A 24,306-nucleotide genomic window follows, 5' to 3' on the forward strand; every position below is an offset into this window, starting at 1 on the left:
TTGTAATTTCAAATTCTATTTTTCGTTTTCTGCCCCCCCCCCCCCTTCCCCCCCGAAAAAGATTATTTTTTAATATATTTTTCAGTTTTAGTTTTTTTATTTATCGGTTTAAAGGTTCAAAATTTTACAAGTTCCAAAGTTATGAGTTTGGAGGTTTATGTGTTTGGAAGTTTACGGGTTTAGAAATTATAAAGTTTACGGGTTAGAAATTCCGCGATTTTGAAAGTTTAGCGGTTCGAACGTTTATGAAAAATGTGTGTTCGGAAGGTTGTTGGTTTGAAGTTTATGGCTTCATGTATATTATATCTAAATTATTTATGAATACTCTTGAGAAGTCATTTTCCTTAATTTGCGTATCAAATACTGGAAAATGAATAAGATTACTACTTATTTTCCAAGAAAATATTTTCTTGGAAAACATTTTCCACGGAAAACATTTTCCGTTATACCAAACACACCCTAAGTTATGATTTCTTTGCGAAGGATCTGATTGTACAGGCTTGGGCCACCTGGCGTCTTTGATTTTACTGATGGCGAACACGATGTCTGATACGTCGACGTTGAAGTTGTATTCCGACAAGCGAGGTGCTGCCGTTGGCCCTGTGTGCCTATCGAATCCGGCTCTGTTCACGAGTCCCCGATGATTCTGTCCTCGATCCATCCTTCGATCATTGCGGGGTATGTTGCGTCTCGGGGCGTTTCTCCTATCTTCGGTGTATGGCTGGTACCTTTCTTTGTTTGGCTTTGGCTCCTTCGCCAGAAGCCTGCTTGGGTATACCGAGCCCGAGGGGGCTCCTAGTTGGTCGTCCTCGACCCTGATTTTTGATTGGTATCGGTTGTGAACGCCCGACCAGGTCACGGCGGGATATTCAACCAGGTTTTGTTTCAGTTGCTTCGAAGCCACCGAGCTTCGTTCATTCAGACCTTGAGTGAAGGCCTGCACTGCCCAGTCGTCGGAGACTGGTGGTAGTTCCATTCGTTCCATTTGAAAGCGAGATACGAACTCTCGCAGCATCTCATCTCCCTCTGCTTAATCTTGAAGACGTCGGATTTCGTTGTTGTTACTTTGATGGCACCAACATGTGCCTTAATTAACTCATTCACCAGTATGGCAAATGAATCTATCGAGTTTGGGGACAGGTTGTGATACCACATCATTGCCCCTTTAGAAAGCGTTTCCCCGAACTTCTTCAGCAGGACGGACTCGATCTCATCGTCCCTCAGGTCGTTGCCTTTCACCGCACAGGTGTAAGCAGTAACATGATTGTTGGGGTCCGAAGTTCCGTTATACTTCGGAAGGTCGGGCATTCTGAACTTCTTTGGAATGGGTTTCGGGGCCGCTTCCTATGGGAACGGCTTCTGTACGAACTTCTTTGAATCCACACCTTTTAAGATCAGGGGTGCGCCCGGAATTTGGTCGAACCTGGAGTTGTAAGTCTCGACCTTCTTGTCGTTGGCCTCTATCTTCTTCTCGCCCGATTTGATCCTCCTCGTGAGGTCCTCGAGCATCTTTACGATAGCGGGGTCGGCTGCCGACCCGTTGTTGCTTGATCTCTCTGGTACCTGCTCGGCTGGGGAAGGCGTCCCTGGTGCTACCGTGCTAAGAGTTTTTTGGTGACTTTGCAGCTGAGCAATAGCCAGCTGTTGTGCCTGCAACATTTCAAAAATAACGTGAAGGCTAATCTCCCGTTTTTCCCTAGCTGGGGTTTTCTAGGCTTCTTGTTGGTCTCCTTGGTGTATGCTCCTGTTGGTGTGGGAGCTTATTTCGACGTGTTGAGCGTCGTGTGAAACCGCGTCATGAGAATCGGTTCCGGTGCATTCTCAGGGTTTCGTGGTGGTACACCAACACCTGGGACGTCAACACCATTTTCTCCATGGTCTTCAAGGTTGATGTTTTCACGTGCGTTTACTGAGTTAGACATTTTGACCTAAAATCAAAGATCTTGGACAAGAAAAAAGTGTGAAAGATAACTTGCTTTACGTGGTTAAACTAGCAAGAAAATAATCACTATTATTTTTAGCCCCACGGTGGGCGCCAAACTATTTTCCGTGAAAATGGTAATAAAAATTAAATTTGATCATGAGATTCTAAAAATACGTGATCTATTTTTATGCTAGTTGTTACACGATGGATGCTAATAAAAGGTTAGTAATCAGGATTATAGCTTAGAAATGGCAAGATAATCGACCCAAACGGTGGCGGATCGGAGGCCTCGAGCTGCCCGATTACAGGGTCTCGGGGTCGAGCTGGGTGGTCGATTCGGGGTAGCCGAGGGGGAGATAATAGTCATAAGAGCTATGGCGATGGATCTTTTATGATCAATAATAAGCAACAAATGAAGAACAATAAATAGAACACAATGAATATACCAATAAATGAAGTAGTAAAATCAAGAGAATATGTTAGAGAGCAGAGAGAATGTTCTTGTGTATTTAGTATTGAGCAACAGATGTCTACAAATGACAAGGATTCCCCTTTATATATGAGGGGTAACATAATACAAAAGCATTAATTACAAAGATATTGGGCAGGTATAGCTACCCAATGCCTTGATACGGATCAGGGCTAGACCTCTAGGCTTTGTCAGCCTCAATTGTGCGCCTAGGGAACTTCCTAGTTTTTTATCGTAGCTGTCGACTTGCACCTTCTCGAGGTTGGGCATCGATGGCCCTTCGGGGTGAATCTCGACCGTAGTCTCGAGCCTTTGGAGAGCTTTGCTTACGAGGTGTTATAACAGCCAAAAATCGGACCCTCTGATTTTACCGCACACACCTATTTTATCCTAGTATCGCATGTCTACGTGCCTTAAGTGCTTATTTGAAATTTGTGCAGCATTCTTAGTTGATTTCCTATTTTTCCTCGATCTGTATCAGTCTTAACTGTAGGATTCTTGCTGTTAATTGTTGTATTCATCGGTTTCGAGCTGTGTGTTTACTTCTGGGACTAGGAGGTAGTACCTCGGGGATCCCCCTGCATATTTACTTTTGGGACTACGAGGCGGTACCTCAGGAGATCCCCCTGCACATTTACTTTTGAGACTACGAGGCGGTACCTCAGGAGATCTCCTTGCATATCTACTTTTGGGACTACGAGACAGTATCTCGGGAGATCCTCTACTCTTATTACATATCTATATTCTTCTACCTTGTTTATTATATACCAGTAGGGCCCTGACCTCACCTTGTCAGTACTCCACCGAGGTTAGGCTTGGCACTTACTGGGTACCCTTGTGGTGTACTCATGCTACTCTTCTGCACATGTTTTGTGTGCAGATCCAGGTACTTCTTATCAGCCTCGTTATCAGTGAGCAGTGAGATTGCGGAGACTTCAAGGTATATCTGCCCGCACTCGCAGACCTCGGAGTCCCCCTCAATTTCCTCCTATGTCGTTTAGCTTTTCGTATTTTCTTAGACTCTGGTGTACAGAGATATTTAGTTTTCTTCTATAGCTTGTGACTTATGGTTACCAGGTTTTGGGAATACTGTGTATACTCGAGTGCTTGGTTACTTATACATGTCAAGCGGCATTTTATCATTTTATAGTTATCTATTGCAGTCTAGTTAAATTCTGTTTTCATTTATGCTATTCCGCAATTTGGTAGGCTTACCTAGTCGTGGAGACTAGGTGCCGTCACGGCGTCTTACGGAGGGAGATTTGGGTCGTGACACCCTTTCTCTCTCTAAAACATTATTCTCTATTGTTCATCAGAGTTCCCTTTGTACAGCTTGAAGCTCTCTAATACCGAACCTAGGGTTGCTTTTAACATGCTATCAGAGTTGCGGTGCTAGGCGATTCTGAGAGACAAGCTTCTGGACTGTTTCGATCTTCTAATCTCCTTCTTCTCTTCTTCTATTTCCCTCAGCTCCGTGTCTGACTCTTTCACAATTCTTCATTTTCTCTCACGCTTAGTTTTTTTATCTCAAATCTAAAAAAATATCTATAATGGCAAACGATACAGTCAAAACTGTCACGACCCCAATTTTCCTCCATAAGATGTCGTGATGGCACATAGTCTCTAAGACTAGGTAAGCCTAATACTTGGTGATTTAATAATAGATCTCTAACCAAATAACTAATAAGCATGAAGCAGAAGTTTCTATAATAAGCCAACAATCTCAACATGATACAATATCCTAAAACTAAAGCTCAATACAGAAAATCCTAGCACGAACCATGTAGCCTAGAAGCTCATAGGCCACCGTAATTTCTCTGAAGCACCCCATAATGCCGCAACTAAGATGCCCACGCTGAAGAGACCTTCTATGAATCTGAAATTGCCTCTTTAACCCCTCTGACACTGAAATGTAGATTCATTAATGATGCAGAAATATCGCAAGTCCCAGCACTATCCCATGTAAATCTCAGATCTAAATCATATACAAATTTCGGTGAACCTTTTAATACTATATACATGCACCTCAGGCCAAAATTGATATAACACTTGACCCTGCAATCTGCTCATCGATAGTGGACTCCCCCACTTGGAGAGAAGCCATAGGACATAACATCTGATGAACCATAAAACTAACCTTCACCGCTCGTACAACACAATCATAAGATACCTCAAGTCATCTACTAAGCGCATGCCCTCCCTCGTGACAGTCAAACTCAATTCTTCTAGTGCCTTGAATGATAATATGCACCTTCCACTGAGTAGAAATTCCATATGAACCACGTATTCTCTAATACCACCAACTATCCTCAAACCAACCTCCACCTCGTGACCCTACCACGATCGCGATGACTAGGCAACCAGTTAAACCTTCCCAAGCTCGTACTTATCACCCAGATGCCAGAACTCACTACACCCCCAAGTGAACAACTGAATCACCTCTTAATACATCTGCATCCTCAGTCTGGACGGCACATTGAGATAATGGTTGAGCATCCCTAGCTCACTCGTAGACCATCCGCAACATCACGAACCGTTGGCACATAGTTGATACCGAGTACGCAATATCATACACGAATGGATGCAAAGGAATATAAGATATATGCTTCAAGTTGAATTAATGTTGCACGATAGGAAATGAAATAAGTGGAATTTCCTAATAGTTTTGTAGCCTCTCGAAGATAAGTACAGACGTCTCCATACCGATCCGCAAGACTCTACTAAAATTACATATGACTCGTAGCACCTATGAACCTAGAGCTCTAATACCAACTTATCACGACCCCAATTTCCTTTCGTGGGATGTCGTTATGGCACCAAGTCTCTAAGACTAGGTAAGCCTAACACTTGCTGAATTAATAATAGATCTCTAACCAAATAACTAATAAGCATGAAGCAAAAGTTTCTATAATAAGCCAACAATCTCAACATGATACAATATCCCAAAATCGATAGTACAAGTCATAAGCTTTTCTAAGAGTCACTAGAAATAACAATACATCACTATCCCGGACTAATAGGAAACAATGGAAATAAAGTGTAATAGAAGGTGACTTCGGAGCCTGCGAACATCCAGCAGGTGTACCTTGAAGTCTCCAGCCGCACAGGCATAAACCTCAGAACCAACTCGACCCGATATACCTGGATCTGCACAAAAATATACAGAAGCATAGCATGAGTACACCACAGTGGTACTCAGTAAGTATCAATCCAAATCTCGGTAGAATAGTGATGAGGCCAGGTCAAGACACCTACCGGACATGTAAACCTACGCAGGATATGACATAAAGCTAACAAGGAAATAATATCAATATAAGGCCAATAGCAGAAAGATTTCAAATTACAATCAGTTGTGAAAATAAGGGGAGCCCAAATGGCAACGAGAAACAACCAAATAATTAAGAAACAACTTAGTCGAGGTATAGATGAAATATGAATTGGTTCAAGTAAGGGAACCTGATGACAACTCAATCAATCAAATCATTCCTACTGCACGAATTTCAAACAGAATTACCCCGAGTACCACATCTCCTAATATCGGATCATAAGTCATAACTTCCAAACCTTACACCCATGGCACCTTGTGCCCATATTTTCCAAATCACTTTCGCACGACAAAATCTACGTGCTACCATATACATTGTATCCATATCAAATGCTACTTTAAAATATTCAGGAGATTTAATATTATACAATAAGGCATAATAACAACTTGGTATGAAGTAAGAAATCTACTGAGAAAAAATGTAACGACCCGACTGGTCAATTTGCTTTCAAGAACCCCATTCCCCTAAGTAAGACTTTCCGTACTTGGTTTTACTGATTATGAATTGCGGGGATGGTTGGTTCGGGATTTGGAAGAGTTTTGGTTGAAATCGAAACACTTGGTTCCTTAAGGTTGGCTTAAAAGGCCAAGTTTGACTTCGGTCAATATTTAGAGTAAACGACCTCGAAATCGGGATTTGAAAGTGCCAACAGGTTGTATGATGATTTCGGACTTGGGCGTATGTCCGGATCGGGTTTTGGATGACCCGGGAGCATTTTGGCGCCTAATAGTGAAAGTTGATTCTTTACGAATTTTGAAGTTCTTTAAATCTGGTTTGGAGTGGGTTTTATGATATCGAGCTCCGAACAGATTTCTGAGACCGGGAATAGTTCCATAATGTCATTTAAGACTTGCACGCAAAATTTGGTATCATTTCGAGTAGTATAAGTACGTTTCGGCACATTGGGAGTAGATTGAAGAACTTGAAGTTCATAAGTTTGATTCAATGGTTTTAGGGTGTGATTCTTAGTTTTAATGTTGTTTCGGGCATTTTGAGGGTTCGAGTGAGTCCTTCTTATGATTTCAAACTTGTTGGTATGTTCGGACAGGGCCCCGGGGACCCCGAGCGTCAAACGGACGAGGCTCGAACTAAGTTGAAAATTTAAGAAGGAGCTGAAGTTCCAGTTGCTGTCATAACCGCACTTGCGGTTGGCAAGCCGCAAGTGCGAGCCCGTAGATGCGGCTGAAGCATCGCAGATGCGGCCTTAGGTGAGAAGCCCAGGTTTCGCAGATGCGGCTCCTCTTCCGCATGAGCGGAACCGTAGGAGTGGTCACCCGTCCGCAAATGCGGCCCCAGTTGGCCCGACCCATATCCGCAAAAGCGGACAATAGTCCGCAGATGCGGTCAACGCATCGCAGTTGCAGAAATCACTAAAGGTAGTGGCATTCATTTAATACGAAAGTTTGTCATTTTTGACTCATTTCAGTCCATTCTTGGGCGATTTGGGAGCTTCAAAAGTGGAGATTTCAACCTAGCTTTGTGAGGTAAGTAATTTCTACTTAATGTGAGTTTAATACATAGTTTATGGGTAGATTACAACATGTAAATTAGTGGAAATTATGGGTTTAGAGTAAAACCTAGGGTTTTGATAAAATGAGATTTAACCACGAAATTTATTATGGAATGTAGTAAAAATCATATATTCTTGATCCTAAGGTTATGGGTAACAATTTTCTTCGAAAATTTCCGGGATCCGGGCACGTGAGCCCGGGGATGAATTTTAGGAACCTTGCATTTAGGGTTGGAAAATTACTTTAATAGTCAGAATATGAACTCATGAGCATATATTGACTAGTTCTTACCCCATTTGAATAGTTTTGGATCGTTCGGATCCGATTTGAGGGTTTGAGTGCATTCTTGAATTTGGAAGTAAGCTTTGGGGCAAGGTAAGTCTCTTTTCTAACCATGTAAGAGGGTAACCCTATAGGTGAATTAAATAAATGTATGTACCTATCTGTGGGGGCTACGTACGTACGTGGTGACGAGAGTCCGTATGTAGCTACTATTATGCTAATTGTCCGGGTACTTTAGGACCCGTATCATGCTATACTTGCAATGCTTGCTTCCTTACTTGTTACTATAATCACTTAAGTCATGCTGGAAATTGGTAAAACAAATATAGACGGTTATACTCACTTACTTAAGAATTTTTATGAATTACTTGACTGTAAATGGGCAATGTGTGCTTTCTTGAAAATAAATTGTTATTTGTGGATTAGGGTCGAGCGCCTAGGTAGTAAATAGATGCATCTATGGTTCACGCCATTCGACCCTTTCGCAGTGCACAGTTTAATGTTATATTGGATCGGGCCGTACGACCTCGGCATAACCTGCGCATGTTATTTATTTGGAACTTCCTGTGATTTATACTGCTTAAATGCTTTGAAATGTAATTTGTTACATGATATGACTGAAATTGACTTGTTGTTTATGAAAGAATGTCTTCTTCTCCCTGTTCTTAAAGTGTCATTATTATTCATGTTATCCATGCTTAGTGTAACACTTAAATTATATTATTATTGGCCCTAGTGAGTGTCAAGTCGACCCCTCGTCACTACTTCTTCGAGGTTAGACTGGATACTTACTGGGTACATATTGTTCATGTACTCATACTACGCTTCTGTACTTAATTGTACAGGATCTGAGGCAGGTACATCTAGCTACACGTCCGGCGCGCATTCCTGATATTTGATCAAGATTTCACGGTGAGCTGCCCCCTTCTGAGCCGTTTAGCAGCATGACGGAGTCTCTCCTTTTGTTATTTCTGTCTATTCCATTTTAGGCAGTAGGATAGTTATATATTTGTACATTCTACTAGTTGCCCTCGTACTTGTGACACTAGATCCTGGCACACACATTGGTAGACTATATTTCTTTTGGGTTGTAAAAATTATATTCATGATTTCCACTAGTGGTTCTTGCATTGGTTGCCTTGAAATTTCATTTAGTGCTAAATGCTTAAATTTAAGCAAAATTTATGGTTGGAAATTCTTAAATAAAAATGGAAATCACTAGGTTGTTCACAGTTGGCTTGTCTAGCGGCGGATGCTGGACGCCATCACTGTCACGACCCAAACTGATGGACCGCGACGGGCACCCGGTACCTTACTCAACCGAGTACCAACATAATGTATCTTTCATATCATTCTATCATAGGTAAATGAACCGGAGTAAAGTATGAGGGAATACAAACTTTTACATATGCAGTACGGGCCTATAAGGCCGGCATGATTTTGTATATACTTGAGACATAGGCCGACAAGGCCATACAAGTATCCGTATACATGACATCTGTCTACAAGCCTCTAAGAATACATAATATCATAAAGGTCGGGACAGGTTCCCGCCATACCAATCAATACATGTACTAATCATAATGACCAAAGAAGCAACTCCGGAGCAAATGGAGGGCACCAACACCTTCCACTGAGCTGATAACCGCAGATCCTGATAGATAGGTCGAGAGTCCTCCAAGTAGGCTATCAGCTCAGCGGAAGGTGTTGGTGCGCTCCATTTGCTCCGGAGTTGCTTCTTTGGTCATTATGATTAGTACATGTATCGATTGGTATGGCGGGACCCTGTCCCGACCTTTATGATATTATGTATTCTTAGAGGCTTGTAGACAGATGTCATGTATACGGATACTTGTATGGCCTTGTCGGCCTATGTCTCAAGTATATACAAAATCATGCCGGCCTTATAGGCCCGTACTGCATATGTATAAGTGTGTATTCCCTCATGCTTTACTCCGATTCATTTACCTATGATAGAATGATATGAAAGATACGTTATGTTGGTACTCGGTTGAGTAAGGTACCGGGTGCCCGTCGCGGTCCATCGATTTGGGTCGTGACAATCACGACCTGATATGGAATCTGGTTGTGACAACATGGTATCTGAGCACTAGGTTCACGTAGGTCTCACAAGTCATGGGCAAACCTAATAGAGTCTTGCGGATCGGTACGGAGACGTTTATACTTATCTTCGAAAGGGGTATTAGGAAACTACTCTTTATTCATCTTCTATCGTGCAGTTGATGGTATACTAAATTTCCTTCTTCTATTCCCTCACAGATAGTGAGGACGCGTACGGCTGACGTTCCACACCCGAGAGGAGCTGCTTCCCCCATTGCTAGAGGCCGAGGCAGAGGCCGGGGGAGGTCACCGGCCCGAGGTAGGGGACGAGGGCGTCCCAGAGCTGCCCCTATTGCACCGCCAGCGGATCCAGCAAGGGATCCTATTATTGAGGAGCAGGGCAAGGTGCCGCAGCAGATCCTACCCCGGCGAATTTCATGACAGTGCCGGGCTTTTAAGAGGTCATGGGTCGTATTCTGTGGTTCATGGATTCTATGACCCAGGCTGGTTTATTTCCAACAGACCCAGCCACATCTCAGGCGGCAAGGGGAGCACAACCCCTACCGCTCAGGCTCCTGGTCATGCAGCCACAGTGTATTAGACTCCAGGCACACTACCCGTGGATGGGGCCCAGCCAGTTGCAGCAGTGGCACCTGAGCCCACACCAGCAGCGGACGGTGATTCGTAGAAGTTATTAGACAGATGACTAGGCTACACCCTCCTATCTTCCAAGGTGAGCATCATAAGGATGCCCAGGATTTCATTGATAGGTGCAGGGACAAACTGCACAACATGAGGATATTGGAGTCGCATGGGGTTGACTTCACTACTTTCTAGCTGGAGGGCAAGGCCCGTAGATGGTGGTAGTCTTATTTTCTTGGCAGACCAGTGGGTTCCCCTCCCATTACTTGGAGCCACTTCACACAGCTCTTCTTGGATCGGTATATTCCGCCCTCCGAGAGGAAAGAGTTGGGGTATCAGTTTGAGCATCTTGAGCAGGGTCAGATGTCAATGACTGACTACGGACGCAGAGAGTGTGCGCATCCTTGTGAGGTTGCACTCCGGTATCAGGGCCAACATGGCCCGAGAAGTTGAGATTGGAACTTCTTATCAGCTGGTAGTGGAGATTGCTCGGAGGATTGAGGGCTACCGTTAGAGGGGCAGAGAGCATATGCAGCAGGATAAGAGGGCCTACTTCTACGGAGAGTTTAGAGGTGCTCTGGCTAGGGTAGAGGTTAGTTTGGGAGGGGTCAGCCTAACAGGCCCCCGTATTCAGCACCACCACCTCCTCAAGGTGTTCTAGCGCGCCCCTATTTCAGCGCCATACTAGAGAGTTCTTACCACCCACCAGCCATCCAGGGTTCTCCTAGTGGGTACTCAGGTCCCTAGGGTTCTTCCACCTCCTATTTTAGTGCTATACCGGAGAGCTCATACCGCCCACCGGCTATTCAGGCTTCTTCCAGTGGGTCTATAGGCCATCAAGGTCAGACATCAGGGCAGTAGCTCATCCGAGGGGCTATTTCGAATGCAAAGATCTCGGTCATATGAGGAGATACTGCCCCAGACTTCGATTTAAGGCAGTGCAGCAGGGTCAGCATCCCATGATTTCAGCACCGGCAGCCCTGCTGCCCTGAGGCAGGGGGCAGATTGGTAGGGGTCGTCCTAGAGGTGGAGGCTAGGCAGAGGGAGGTGAGCCAGCTACTGTTCAATCAGGTGGAGGCCAACCAGCCGGTGCTCCAGCCAGATTCTATGCTTTTCCGGCCAGACCAGATGCATTGGCCTCGGATGTCGTTATTGCATGTATTATTTCCGTTTGCGGTAGGGATGCTTCAGTACTATTTGATCCAGGGTCTACCTATTCATATGTATCATCTCTGTTTGCTCAATTCCTGGATATTCCTCGTGAGTCTTTGGATACTCTTGTTTATGTGTCCACTCTTGTGGGTGATTTTGTGTTTGTGGATCGGATCTATCGGTCCACTATGGTCACATTATTTGGTTTCGAGACTATAGTGGATCTTTGTTACTTGATTGACCGACTTTGAGGTTATCCTGGGCATGGACTGGTTATCCCCATGTCACACCATCCTGGATTGCCATGCCAAGACTGTTACTTTAGCGATGCTAGAGTTGCCGAAGTTAGAGTGGAAGGGTTCCTCAGTTAGTACATCTAGTCGGGTTATTTCTTTTCTGAAGGCTCGACATATGATCGAGAAGGTTTGTTTGGCTTATCTAGCTTATGTTCGGGACACCACCGTAGAGTCTCTAACGATTGATTCAGTTCCAGTAGTCCGGGAATTCGTTGTGTTTCCTTCTGACCTCCCAGGCATGCCACCGGATCAAGATATTGATTTCTGTATTGATTTGGCTCCAGGTACCCAGCCTATATGTATTCCATCGTACCATATGCCTCCGAATGAGTTGAAGAAGTTGAAGGAGCAGCTTGAGGAGTTGTTAGCAAAGGAGTTTGTGAGATGGAGTGTGTCACCTTGGGGTGCACCAGTGTTGTTTGTGAAGAAAAAGGATGGGACTATGCGGATGTGTATTGATTACCGCCAGTTGAACAAGGTTACCATCAAGAACAAGTACCCGTTGCCGCGCATTGATGATTTGTTTGACCAGTTGCAGGGTGCTAGAGTGTTCTCTAAGATCGACTTGAGATGAGGGTATCATCAGCTGAAGATTCGGGACTCAGATGTCTCGAATACTGCTTTTCGTACTAGATATGGCCATTATGAGTTTCTGGTAATGTCCTTCGGCTTGAATAATGCCCCAGCGTCGTTTATGGATTAGATGAACAAGGTGTTCAGGCCTTATATTGATTCCTTTGTTATTGTCTTCATTGATGACATCTTGATCTACTCACGTAGCCTGGGGGAGCACGAGAAGCATTTGAGAGTAGTACTTCAGACATTACGAGAGCAGAAGTTATATGCTGAGTTCTCTAAGTGTGAGTTTTGGCTAGAGTCAGTAGCATTTTTGGGGCATGTTGTATCAGGAGAGGGTATTAAGGTGGATCCCAATAAGATTGAGGCCGTTAAGAGTTGGCCACGTCCCACTTCAGTGACTATTGCAGCACCTTTGACTAGGTTGACCTAGAAGGGTTCTCCTTTCCGTTGGTCCGATGATTGTGAGGCGAGCTTTCAGAAGCTCAAGACAGCTTTGACTACAGTACCGGTTCTAGTGTTGCTTTCCAGTTCGTGGATGTATACCGTGTATTGTGATGCTTCACGCGTTGAATTGGATTGTGTATTGATGCAGGAGGTGAGAGTTATTGCATATGCTTCACGTCAGTTGAAGATTCATGAGAAGAATTACCATGTGCACGATCTAGAGTTAGCGGCGTTTCATGCTCTTAAGATATGGGGGCAATATCTGTATGGGGTGTTTTGTGAGGTTTATGCTAATCATCACAGCTTACAATATTTTTCAAGCAGAGGGTGTGAATACCTAATTTTTGCACCCCTTTAATCTCCTAAAAAGAGAAGATAATTTTAAAACAATCTTAGCTTCCATGTAATAAATTTCCTCATATTTGTGTGCACCAAACCGGTGGCCCAATTTCTTTCAACCCGCCCAGCTCAAGATCCAAACTAGACGCGCCAAAACGGCGTCGTTTTGGTTAAGTGGCTGAGATTTAATCTCAGCCACCCATCTTGACTTGATCCAACGGCCCTAGTTTGATCTTCATCCTAGGTATTTAAAACCTAAAGAGGCTAAATTTTGCCCCCTTTTTCCCCTATTCTTTCTTTCCCCTCTCTCTCTTAACTCTTCTTTGCTCTCCTCTCTATCCGCCACCCCCACGGTGGCTCCGCCGGCCGAAATCGCCACCACCGGCCGGCCACCTCCAATCACCCCCAAAATTTCACCATATAACCTCCAACACCTCCTCTTTCCATATCTTCAAATCTAATCCTTCAAAAATCCCTCAAACTCCACGAATAGTAGATATAAGAAATCCCACCCCGCCACTTTTTTCTTAAATCGTGAAGATTGGGCCACCATTTCCACCTAATTTTTACATACACAGATAGAGCTCAGCGGGGACTATTTTTTCATATTGGTCTTGACCCAAAACTTCTGCGACCGGCATTCCGGCGACCACCACTGCTGCTGCCGCTGCCGCACCTCTACCCCATCACTGCTCCTCTTTCCTTTAGCCTAGTTTCGACCCAAGAACACTCATTTTCTTTTGGTATGACATCGAGTTCATTGAGCTTAGTGTCTACTAAAATGAAACGAGTATTCTACGTTCGGACAGCCACTACTCAGGGTCCCCGGCATCCGTCTCATTGCTCGATTTGGCATTGAATCCCTCCGTATGGTAAAACATCAATTTCCTTTTCCTATTTTATCTTTTCTGATTTTTGCTTTTGTATTTAGTATTAGTTCTAAGGTTTAATTCCCACTCATGTTGTTATTGTTTGTGTGCAATTGAGCTAGGATAGTATTAGTTTTCAATTACATGCTTACTTTATAAATTCGATTTTGGTTCTTCGACCTAGCCGGTCGAGTACGTCGTTATTATCTGTTAGTTCTGAATTTTGGTTCTTCGACCTAGCCAGTCGACTATTTTGTATGAATTTGTTATGTTTGAATTTTAAGTTCTTCGACCTAGTTGGTCGATAGTTAAGTCTTTATGTTAGTTTCATGAAAAATCAAAAAGATTAATTGAATCATTGTTTTTCTAGTCGTTGTTCAGTTGATATTAATCATTTTCTGTTAGTTTAACGATGCTCGTTTCACTTCTGTTTTGCACTTTAGTTTGTTATCTCAGTCGCACAAATCGAATTGATTTCAATCTATTAAGTTTGAATACTTAGTTCGGTTATCTTTTAAGTCTTGTTTCTGCTGTATCAATCCATAGTTTGGTTAGTTTGAAGGTTTGTGTTTTGGATTCAGCTATTTGTTGATAAAGTCAGAGGGTACTTGAGTGTACGGGCCGATGTTTGGTTGCTTTTACTGCTTTAATAGTTATTTTGAGCACATTGTTCCAAACACTATACACATTTGGTAAAGAAACTGTCTTTTAGACAGATTTTTGGTAGAAAATCTATCCTTTGGATAGGTTCGCAATTGAATGCCACCCTCTCCTGTTAAAGAGAGGCCTTACTTTCAATTAAATGAGATTCCTGAACACTCTTAACACATATTCAGAACATCTTTTACACACTCTATCACAACACAAAAACTTGAGAACTTGAAGGAGTTTCTGGAGAGCAAAAATCCTCTAAAAAGCTGAAAGTCTTTCAAGGTTCTTTGGTTTTCTGTTGAGGTTCTTGTCTATTCAAATGTGGCTAGTTTATTCCTGGGTCATTGTCGAGGTTTTGGGCTATTGAATTGCTGTTCGTTCTTGCTGGGATTGCTGTCCATTTTTCCTTTTCAAGCAAGTTTCCTCACTGCTTCCGGTTTCTGCATTTAGGTACTCTTCTGATTTTTCTTTCTTAATGTAATTTGATTTGGCTTGGAATGAAGACATGAAGGTGTTGATGTGCTATAGCTGTGTCATTACCTTGTGTGATTGCTGTTGACAAGACGAGTGAATAAATGTTTGACTTCACGGGCTAGAGTTCCACCCGTTATTTTAGATTATTGAACTGCAGTGATCCATTCTTATTGGTTATAATATATGAATGATTTGAGTTATTGTAGCATGTGACGCAAGAAGTAGAAAAATGTAGTTTTAAGTTCATACTTGTTAATTTTTAGTGTAGTTGCAGCAGTCCCTATTAAGAAAAGAATTGGTTTTACTTCACTAAAAGTTCTTGTAATAATCTGTCACACGTTAAAGTTTACTTAAATATTTCCTTCATGTATTGTTATTTTCCCTTTGCTGAGATTAGTAGCTACATGGTTTCTTGGAAGTTGGTGACATTCTAATACAATCGTTGATTAGCTTTCTTTTGCTTTAAATTTCTTTAATATGATTAATATAGAATTGTTGCATTTTTATACAATTTTCATTCATGTGATTCTCCAGTTTGTATAATGTTCACAAGCACAGGAAATATTATTTGGCTAATTGTTTGCTCACTAACTAATAAGAGAATCATGAATTAATCTTGAAAGGAAGGATGAACGTAACAATTGGGTAACAGTAGGGTTCTGGTGATTTGAATAGCTTTGAGATAAGTAGATGCACTAATTGAAGTTAAATGTGGCTAGACTTTTCAACGTTCCCCCCCTTGGATTGGTGCTTCACAGGAATATATCGTATTTTGAATTAAGAACTTAGTCACTTAATTAATTTAATGCTAGGCAACTAGTAGGCGCACCTTCACTTTTTCATTCACGGACTCGCTTGCGGAGCGTGATAGTTAACACTTAATAAATTAATTTAATAATCTCATGCCATAACCATTAGTTTTAAGTTAATTTTTTTAATTTAATTAATCCTTTGCTAAAATCGCGGATTTGCTTGCATAGCGCGATAGTTGAATCTTTTTTTAAACAATAATTTTTAAGAATTAATTTTCTCATATGTAGTAATTTCTCAAAAGTACTACAAATAATTGACTGTCATGGTTTCGGATTCGCTTGTGAGGCGCAATTATAATAAGTTAATTAACTTTGTTATTGGATCACGCATTCGCTTGCGTAGCGTGGTTATGACAACGTAATTTATCCAAATCATTTTTTTAATAATTCTTATAATCAAAAAATAACAGCGGATAGGTAAAACATGAAAGCCAAATAAAAATACAGTTTGTCCAAAATTAATTCAAGCCAAGTTGTAGTCAATAAAGCGACCGTGCTCGAACCACGGGACTCGGGGAATGCCTTACACCTTCTCCCCGATCAACAGAATTCCTTACCCGGACTTTGTTTTCGCAGATCAATAATAATAGAGTCAAACATTTCTTTGACTAGGGATTCAAATAAAAGGTGACTTGGAACACCGAAAATCAATTCCAAGTGGCGACTCTATAAATAAAATAATCCCTACTCAAATTTATCACTTCAAATGGAAAAACTCTTTTAACCCCACAATCCATAACACACATATCTTCTTTGCTGGGGTAGAAAAGGGGTGTGACAGAGGGATCTCAACTTGAGGCAAGGTGGCTTGAGTTACTGAAGGATTATGACATCACCATTCTTTATCATCCGGGCAAGGCAAATGTGGTTGCGGATGCCTTAAGCAGGAAAGCAGAGAGTATGGGCAGCTTGGCATTTATTTCAGCAGAGGACAGGCCACTAGCTTTGGACATTCAGTCCTTGGCTAACAGACTTGTGAGGTTGGATATTTCAGAGCCCAGCCGAGTCCTTACGTCTGTTGTTGCCCAGTCTTCATTATTGGAGCAGATCAAGGCTCAGCAATTCGATGATCCGCATTTAGCAGTTCTCAGAGAGACGATACTATAGGGTAGTGCCAAGGAGGTTTCTATTGACGAGGATGGTGTTCTACGACTCCAGGGTCTCCTATGTGTTCCTAACGTCGATGGCTTGAGGGAGAGAATTCTAGAGGAGGCACACATTTCACGGTATTCTATTCATCCAGGTGCTACGAAGATGTATCATGACATGAGGCAGCATTATTGGTGGTGGCGGATGAAGAAAGACATAGTTGAGTATGTGGCTAGGTGCTTGAATTGCTAGAAGGTCAAGTATTAGCACCAGAGGCCAGGTGGCCTACTTCAGCAGATGCCTATACCTGAGTGGAAATGGGAGCGCATTACTATGGACTTCGTAGTTGGGTTGCCGCGTACCTAGCGAAAGTTTGATGCAGTTTGGGTCATTGTCGACAGGTTGACCAAGTCGGCACACTTCATTCCGGTTGTGACTACCTATACTTCAGAGAGGTTGGCTCAGATTTATATTCGGGAGATAGTTCGGTTGCACGGTGTACCTGTCCCCATCATATCCGATAGAGACCCTCAGTTCACTTCCCATTTTTGGAGAGCCGTACAGAGTGAGTTGGGGACCCGCATAGAGCTCAGCATAGCATTTCACCCACATACCTACGAGCAGTCGGAGCGGACAGTTCAGATTTTGAAGGACATGCTTAGAGCATGTGTGATTGACTTTGGAGGGCGGTGGGATTAGTTCTTGCCTTTGGACGAGTTTGCTTACAATAACAGTTATCAGTCCAGCATCGAGATGGATCCATTTGAGGCTTTATATGGTCGGCAATATCGTTCTCCTATCGGGTGGTTTGAGCCTGGTGAGGCTAAGTTGTACAGATTTGGTGAAAGATTCCTTGGAAAAGGTAAAGTTGATCCAGGAATGACTTCGGACAGCACAGTCCAGACAGAAGAGTTACGCGGATCAGAAGGCGCGGGATGTATCATTCATGGTCAGCGAGTAGGTTCTCTTGAAAGTGTCGCCGATGAAGGGTATTATGAGATTCGGAAAGAAGGGCAAGTTGAGCCCTAGGTTTATAGGCCCATTTGAGGTGTTGAGGCGAGTTGGGAGGTTGCTTATGAGCTTGCTTTACCCCCCCCCCCCCAGCCTATTAGGAGTTCATCCGGTTTTTCACGTGTCTATGCTTGGGAGGTACCACGCCGACTTGTCACATGTGTTAGACTTCAGCATTATTCAGCTAGATGAGAGCTTGGGTTATGAGGAGGAGCCAATTGCTATTGTTGATAGACAGAATCTCCAGTTGAGATCCAAAAGGATTTCCACGGTAAAGATTCAATGGAGAGGCCAACCAGTTGAGGAGGCGACCTGGGAGTCGAAGGAGGACATGCGGAGCAGATATCCACACTTATTTAGCACTTCAGGTATGAATCTAAACCCGTTCGAGGACGAACGTTTGTTTAAGAGGTGGAGAATGTAACGACCCAACTGGTCATTTTGCCTTCTAGAACCCCGTTCCCCTAAATAAGACTTCCCGTACTTGCTTTTACTGATTTATGACTTGCGGGGATGGTTGGTTCGGGATTTGGAAGAGTTTGGGTTGAAACCGGAATACTTGGTTCCTTAAGGTTGGCTTAAAAGGACAAGTTTAACTTCGGTTAACATTTTGAGTAAACGACCTCGGAATCGGGATTCGAAGGTTCCAACAGGTTCGTATGATGATTTCGGACTTGGGCGTATGTCCAGATCGGGTTCTGGATGACCCGGGAGCATTTTGGCGCCTAATAGTGAAAGTTGATTCTTTAAGGATTTTGAAGTTCTTTAAAATTGGTTTGGAGCGGGTTTTTGTGATATCGAGGTCCGAACGGAATTTTGAGACCGGGAATAGGTCCATAATGTCATTTAAGACTTGCACGCAAAATTTGGTATCATTCCGAGTAGTATAAGTACGTTTCGGCACATTGGAAGTAGATTGAAGAACTTGAAGTTCATAAGTTTGATTCAATTGGTTTTAGGGTGTGATTCTTAGTTTTAATATTGTTTAGGGCGTTCCGAGGGTTCGAGCGAGTCCATCTTATGATTTCAAACTCGTCGGTATGTTCGGGCGGGGCCCAGGGGCCCCGAGTGTCACACGGACGAGGCTCGAACTAAGTTGAAAATTTGAGAAGGAGTTGAAGCTCCAGTTGCTGTCATAACCGCACCTAAGGTTCGGAAGCCGCAGGTGTGATTAGTTCCAACCCTGCACCACTATAGAGTGGCGAGAGCGGTCGATGCAGCTTTTACCCGAATAGGTCGGGATCGAATCTACAGGGAGCTAGAAGTTGGAGTTGGTTTCCTATCCAAACTAGCAATGTGCAGTACTCTTAATTGCACTTCCAATCATAGTTGGTGTTTTTGATTACTTCTAATATTATGCTAACAAGATGCTAAAGTAAGCTAAGAGTGGAATACTTGAAAGGTTATCTAATTGATTAAAGAGGCACTAGGGAAGTGACCCACTCCTAGGTGGATATTTGACGGATTCTCAAGTCTAAGGCAAGGATGTTATGATGGGGATAACGATATAACCAATGCACGAAAGTTCTCACTCTATACCTCTAGGTAGTTTGAGTGATTTTGCCCGAATTGACTTTCTCAAGACCAATTGGGTATTGCAATTGAGCAAGCAATTGAGGTTCAAGTCGGGTATTACTATCTCTAGGTTTAACCCTTTAATTGGGGCTATCAATCTCTTGAATACGCCCCAATTCCTTGTTGGACCAATTTTCCTAGACTCAAGTTCTCTTTCTCAAGAAGAACCCAAGTCATAAAGGCACAAATTAGTGTTTGCAACCACTAATTCAACATGGAAAACATAAATTGGTCCAAATATCAAACACCCATACACATTCAAGCCTTAAAACTCAAGACCCATCAAATATCCACACTAGGGTTGAGCCACATCCCTAGCTAATGGGTCTAGATACTCATAATTAGGGAAGAAAACAAGAAATTAGATGATGAAATAACCATAATAATTAATTACAAACTAAGATAATAAAGATTTAGCGTAATAGTAGCCCAAAATTACTCAAAAAGGAATAAAAGAGTCGTTCACGTGCTCAGCCCCAAGTCAGATTACAAAAGATGACCTAAAAATATAAAAAGAAAGTATTTATACTAGGTTAAATTTTTTGGACAAAAATACCCCCAACGAGGTAGTGCGGTCCGCACAAAATGCATCGCGGACCGCACTGAGGCTTTTTGGCTTGGATCTGCAGTCTCCGAAGTTGGCCACCGCGGACCGCATAAAATGCACCGCGGCCGCAGTGGCTTCTACTGCGGTCCGCACAAAAGGACCGCGGACCGCAGTGGCATTAATCCTCCAAAGTCCCAACTCTCTGAACCCCTTCTTTGCTGACCGCACAATATTGAGTGCGGCTGCGGTGAGGCCAGTGCGGTCCGCACAAATTGCTTTGCGGCCATACTGCTTGAGTTTCCGGAATAAACACCTCTCTGAATCTCCTTACTGCGGCCGTACCCTATTTTGTGTGGTCCGCAGTGGGTCTTATTTCAACTATGCTTGGACTTGTCATTGTACTTGTGCATGTTTCACTCCTTTTGAGCTGATTTTGACTAGTTGTCACCTTTTTGATCAAACCCTACAAACAAATACGACATGTAAACCTTTAGGACTATTTTGTATACATTTTTACTCAAAACTCAAGTGAAAAGGAGTGTAAAATGAACTAGAATCCCTAGTTATCAAGGTGCGAGCCCGCAGATGCAGCTGAAGCATCGCAGATGCGGCCCAAGGGGAGGAGCCCAGGTTCCGCAGATGCGGCTCCTCTTCCGCAGAAGCGGAATCGCAGGAGCGGTCACCCTTCCGCAGATACAGCCCCAGCTGGCCCGACCCATTTCTGTAGAAGCGGACAATAGTCCGCAGAAGCGGATAATAGTCCGCAGATGCGGTCAACGCACCACTGGTGCGAAAATCGCTGAAGGCAGTGGCCTTCATTTAATACGGGAGTTTGTCATTTTTGACTCATTTCACTCCATTCTTGGGCGATTTGGGAGCTTCAAAAGGGGAGATTTCAACCTAGATTTGTGAGGTAAGTAATTTCTACTTAATGTGAGTTTAATACATAGTTTATGGGTAGATTATAATATGTAAATTAGTGGAAATTATGGGTTTAGAGTAAAACCTAGGGTGTTGATAAAAATAAGATTTAACCACGAAATTTGTTATGGAATGTAGTAGAAATCATATATTCTTGATCCTAAGGTTATGGGTAACAAATTTTTTCGAAAATTTCCCGGATCCGAGCACGTGGGCCCGGGGATGAATATTAGGAACCTTTCATTTAGGGTTGGAAAATTACTTTAATAGTTAGAATATGAACTCTTGAGCATATATTGACTAGTTCTTACCCCATTTGAATAGTTTTTGATCGTTCGGCTCCGATTTGAGGGTTTGAGTGCATTCTTGAATTCGGAAGTAAGCTTTTGGGCAAGGTAAGTCTCTTTTCTAACCTTGTAAGAGGGAATTAACCCCAAAGGTGAATTAAATAAATGTATGTACCTATCTGTGGGGGCTACGTACGTACGTGGTGACGAGAGTCCGTATGTAGCTACTATCATGCCAATTGTCCGGGTAGTTTAGGACCCGTATCATGCTATACTTGCAATGCTTGCGTCCTTACTTGTTACTATAATCACTTAAGTCATGCTGGAAATTGGTAAAACAAATATAGACGGTTATACTCACTTACTTAAGAATTTGTATGAATTACTTGACTGTAAATGGACAATGTGTGATTTCTTGAAAATAAATTGTTATTTGTGGATCGGGCCGAGTGCCTCGGTAGTAAATAGATGCATCTATGGTTTGCTCCATTTGACCCTCTGGCAGTGCACAGTTTAATATTATATTGGACCGGGCCGTACTACATCGGCATAAGCTGCGCGTGTTACTTATTTGGAACTTCCCGTGATTTATACTGCTTAAATGCTTTGAAACGTAAGTTATTACATGATATGACTGAAATTGACTTGTTGTTTATGAAAGAATGTCTTCTTCTCCCTGTTCTTAAACTGTCATTATTATTCATGTTATCCATGCTTAGTGTAACACTTAAATTATATTATTATTAGCCCTAGTGAGTGTCAAGTCGATCCCTCGTCACTACTTCTTCGAGGTTAGACTGAATACTTACTGGGTACATATTGTTTATGTACTCATACTACGCTTATGTACTTAATTGTACAGGATCTGAGACAGGTGCATCTAGCTACCCGTCCGGCACGCATTCTTGATATTTGATCGAGATTTCACGGTGAGCTGCCCCCTTCTGAGCCATTCAGCAGCATGCCGAAGTCTCTCCTTTTGTTATTACTGTCTATTCCATTTTAGGCAGTAGGATGGTTATATTTTTGTACATTCTACTAGTTGCCCTCGTACTTGTGACACTAGATCCTGGCACACACATTGGTAGACTATATTTTTTTTTTAGATTGTAAAAATTATATTCATGATTTCCTCTAGTGGTTCTTGCATTGGTTGCCTTGAAATTTCATTTAGTGCTAAATGCTTAAATTTAAGTAAAATTTGTGGTTGGAAATTCTTAAATAAAAATGGAAATCACTAGGTTGTTCACAGTTGCCTTGTCTAGCAGCGGATGCTGGACGCTAGAGTCACATAAGATGGAAATCACAAAAAATGAGTTTATTTTAGAAATTATTTGGGTGAAAAAATAGCATTTTCAATTAAAATAAAGCATCGGATAGCTACTGGATTAAATTTAAAGTTTGTTAAATAAAAACATAATAACGATTTATAAGTAAGATAAAATCATCAGATGGGGTGAGGAGTTTAAGGTGAAAAACCAATTAAAGTAAAATATGACAACTATTAAGAATAGTAAAATACCGGATAAAAAGATGAGTTTTAACGTAAGAGTCACGTAAGATAAGCAATTTAATAATTCCTTTATTTAAAATCGTTGTATTACCAGCAACTCTAGAGGGTATGGGATAATGACTCAGCATAGTAAATTCATCTTAAAAATCAATTCACCAAAATAATAGTAATAGGAAAGAAAAACAGGAAATGACATCAAAGCAATAAACTAGTGAAAACAACTCAATCCTCAAAATCAGTAAACCCAGAGATATCAGTCCTCGGCATCTCACATGATAAATACCGAAAGCTAATACAATACAACACACACAATCTATTGCAGCGCGCAACCCGATCCCACCATGCAAACACAGTCCTCCGTTATTTAACCATATCAATATCAAGAATAACATATAAAATTTCTTGTGGCGTGCAACCCAATCCCACCGTATCAATATCAAATTCTCCCTTATTTCACTGTATCAAATAATCATCTATTATTCCACCTGTTGCAGCGTGCAACCCGATCCCTTCGTATTATCATTTCACAATCCTCCCTTATTTCACTTGTTGTGGCACGTAACCCTTTCCACAAGCAATTTAAATTAACAATAACAAACCAATCACTCAATTTGCAAGAATCTCTACAATCGAAGGGTATAAGTACACGGCAAAAAGGAACCACGTAATAATCAAAGGAACGCAACAAATATTACAAAAACAACAAGACAAGTAAAGCACGTGACAACTAAAGTGTACAAGTAAAACAGTTAAGACAAGTAACAAATAGGCACGGAGTCATGGAAGGGACTCAACAATTAAAAGGTAACAAGACAATAAGAAAGGAAATAACTTCAACTAAAGCATGTAAGAGCAAAATGACAAGTAAGGGATACAATAAGTGCTAACATATTGTTGAGTAAAGCATGTAAGAGCAGAATAACAATAAAAGACAAAACATGTTAGGACAATTCAATTAAAGTCATGGGAAGAGTCTAGATAACCTAGATCGGTCAAATACAATATATAGCCCGTGTACCCACTCGTCACCTTGCGTACACGGCTTTCACGTAACACAAATAGCACAATCAACTCGAATCCTAAGGGGCAGTTCCCCCCACACAAAATTAGGCAAGATACTTACCTTAATTCGGCCAAATCAATACTCAAATTAGCTTTTCCTTTACAAATTCACCTCTGCTCGGCTCAATCTGGCCAAAGACGACTTAAATTCATCAAAGAATGCAAGAGAAAATAATTTCAATTAACGAAGCTATGATCTTTATACAAATTCCAAATTTTTATTTTTCAAAACTTTGACAAAATCTCTAAATTTTTCCGTTAGACTCTCATGAATTTGATGTTAAATCTAATGTATAATAATGAAATATAATTAAGAATTGATTAGAGTCACTTATCCAATGGTTTGATATGAAAATCCTTCCACAAAATTGCCTCCCATCGAGGCTAGGGTTCAAAACATGATAAAATGAAGCTAAGTCCCGAAATGAAAATCTTAATACCAGCCTCAGATGTCGCATTTGTGACATCCG

Source organism: Nicotiana attenuata, chromosome 7 (assembly GCF_001879085.1).
Source record: "Nicotiana attenuata strain UT chromosome 7, NIATTr2, whole genome shotgun sequence".
Taxonomy (NCBI): domain Eukaryota; kingdom Viridiplantae; phylum Streptophyta; class Magnoliopsida; order Solanales; family Solanaceae; genus Nicotiana; species Nicotiana attenuata.